The sequence below is a fragment of the Nannospalax galili genome, unplaced genomic scaffold (genome assembly GCF_000622305.1).
Source record: "Nannospalax galili isolate Female #2095 unplaced genomic scaffold, S.galili_v1.0 scaffold1023, whole genome shotgun sequence".
NCBI lineage: Eukaryota > Metazoa > Chordata > Mammalia > Rodentia > Spalacidae > Nannospalax > Nannospalax galili.
Window position 1 is genome coordinate 127,340 of NW_008349234.1, and position 2,895 is coordinate 130,234.

Consider the following 2,895-nt stretch of genomic DNA (forward strand, 5'->3'; position numbering starts at 1 on the left):
CATGATCAGAGGACAACTTTCAGAAGTTAATTCTGTCCACTGTGGGTTCTAGGAATTGAACTCAGGTCCTTGCCAGCCCTCAAGGTTCACCGTCCAAACGTCTAGTGTCTTGAATGCCCTTGTTTCATGTATTCTGTGCAGGTTTTGACTTCTTCCTCTTATTCATCTTGTCCAAAATGGAAAAAAAATCTAATTTTGGAAATATTTCTAGCCAGATGGAGTAGCTCATGCCTGTAATACCAGCACTTGGGAGACTATAGCAGGGAGATTACTGTGAGTTTCAGGCTAGCCTGGGCTACATAATGAATTTGAGATCAGCCTGGGCTGCAGAGTGAGATCCTGTCTCCAAAAAATAAAAAAGAGGGTCTCTAAAAGAGATTGTTAGCAAGCCTGATAACCTGAGTTCTATCCACAGATCCCACAAGGTGGTAGGAACCAACTCCTGCAAGTTGTCCTCTGACCGCCACACACCTACAGTGGAACTCACATGCCTGCCGTCACACCTCCCACATACACACACACACACACCACCATCACCACCACCACCACTAGCAATAACAACAAAACATTTCCTTTCTTCATGGGGTCCTGGTGCACAGTGGCTACAAACAGCAACCTCCTTGGTATTGTGTGTGCCTGTTGTATATATGAGTTGTCCTAAGGGACCTTGGAGACAGTTTCCTGGTGGATATCCATATCTCTGATCTCAATGTTGTCCCCAGTCTAGGCTCCAGAGAGGTATGTGGGGATGCCTTTGGGAAGCCCCAGGGCATAATGGTTAGAGTTCACATTGGCCAGGTCATCATGTCCATCTTCACTAAGCTACAGAATAAGGAACATGTGATAGAGACTCTATTCAGGGCCAAGTTCAAGTTCCCTGGCCACCAGAAGATCCACATCTCAAAGAAGTAGGATATCACCAAGTTTAATGCAGATGAACTTGAAAACATGGAAGCTGTGAGTCAAATATGTGCCCAGTCATGGTCCCCTGGACAAGCGGTGGGCCCTGCTCTCCTCAGGGCTCCCACCATGCTGAGTCCCACACCCACCAAACCATGTTCACTAGTGAATCTCATATCTAGTCTGTCAAAAGCAAAATCCTAGCTGGGTGTGGTGGCACACACCTTTAATCCCAGCACTTGGTAGGGAGAGGCAGGCAGATCTCTGTGAAATTGACGCCAGCCTGGTCTATATTACAAGTTCCAGGCAAGCTGGGGCTACAGGGAGACCCTGCCTTGAAAAAAATAAAACAAAACAAAACAAAACAAAAAAAAACCCTAAATCCTAAAACCAGGTTCATGTTCAAATTTTCCCAATTATTTTGAAGTATCACTTAGTTGCTTTGTTTGATCTACTTAGGATGTGAAGAAACTGTACTCTCCAACAAGAAGTGGGGTTTGAGGAGGCTGGGGGGCAGGCTCTGAACAAGGATAGTCGGGGCCTAGAGTGTGAGGAAGATGGTGCCTGGCCTGGAAGCTGTACAAGGTCAATCTGAAGGAAGCCTCCTGGACACTGGTCTGACTCATCCAGAGTATAAGCCTATGGAGAAATGCCCACCTGTTCTTGCTATGAATTCCAGAAGTTAACTCATGATATTCCCCAGACAGAAAGGCCCTGGACCCTTCTCTCCATCGAGGGAGTGGTTAGTCCATCAATGTGCCGTTCCCAAATTTTCCCTGATGATTGATTCCATCTTGCTCAGAATGGCCAGCCTCTGGACTCTCATTTGTGCCACCTCTCACCATGTCGTTCTGAAAGACTGCTAGAGGACATGGGCAGAACTCTCACTCCCCCTCGCCACCCCCTGACCCTGGAGTCCAATCCTTTCTCCTCCAGGATGACTATCATGGTGCCCTAGGGCATGTGCCTGTTCCAGTGGCTAGACTGGGCATCAAAGAACAAAATAGCCACACTCTGTATTCTGAACCCTGGCCTTGGAGGAATACTTGGTGCTCCCAAGCTGAGCTGCAGATGACCTTTTAAAATCAAACCCTGCTGCCCAGTAGCCTTTCATCTGTTTCTGAGATGATGCTTTTCCTTCTTTGATGAAGCTTCAAATAAAAGCCACTACTCAGCCTGAGCTGGGTCTGACCTCAAGTCCACTTAGCCACCTAGGGGCCCTCTTGGATGTGCCAGAGAACTATTTAAAAATCACAGAGCAGAGGTGGAAGAGTCAGAAGTTGGGGGGAAAGGGGAGCAGCTGGTCCTCTTTATCCCTTCCCTCCTCCAGCAAGCCCCAGGGATCCTAGTAACAAATATGGGGAGGGGAGGAGTCGACCTTTTTAACTTCTTTATCAAACTGTTTCACCAAGCCCTCAAGAATTGGGTAAATAATCCAAAAGATCAGTTTATTCACTCTTTCATTTATTTCTTCAACACAAGCTGCTGAGTGTGTCAGGTTTGCTAGAGGCTGGGCACACAGTGGCTAAAAAACAAGGTTCCCACCTTCACAGGGCTGCAAATTCACTTGTTTAATTGGCTTCAATCAAGAAATAGAATTGAGGCTAGAGAGATGGTTCAGTAGTTAAAAGTACTCACTCAACACTCAGAAGGTAGAAGCATATGGATTGGGAACGGAAAATCACCTTCAACTACATTGTAAATTCAAGGTCAGCCTGGACTATATGAAATCCTGTCTCAAAAAGAAAAAAAAAGAAGAGGAGGAGGAGGAGGAAGAGGAAGAGGAGAGAAGCCAGACTTGCTGAATGTTCACATTAACAGAGCCACCATGCAGAGGGTTAGGGCAGTGGTGCGGCCCAATGAAACTTAGTGGTCAGTTTGATGCCCAGTGTTCCCCACTGTAGGAAGCCCTGTCTATGTCATTTCCTGCTGGTCACTCAGCCTCCAGACCCGCTCACTATAATTGGCTTTTCCTACTCTCCAGTTCCCTCAAGC

General features: G+C 46.8%; 1 non-coding gene across 1 annotated transcript; it reads left to right on the forward strand.

The window, feature by feature from the left end:
* Positions 1-548: 548 nt before the first annotated feature.
* On the forward strand, positions 549-679 carry LOC115072611. Its single transcript, XR_003851651.1, has one exon. It is a non-coding gene; the product is annotated as a small nucleolar RNA SNORA70 (small nucleolar RNA).
* Positions 680-2,895: the final 2,216 nt, after the last annotated feature.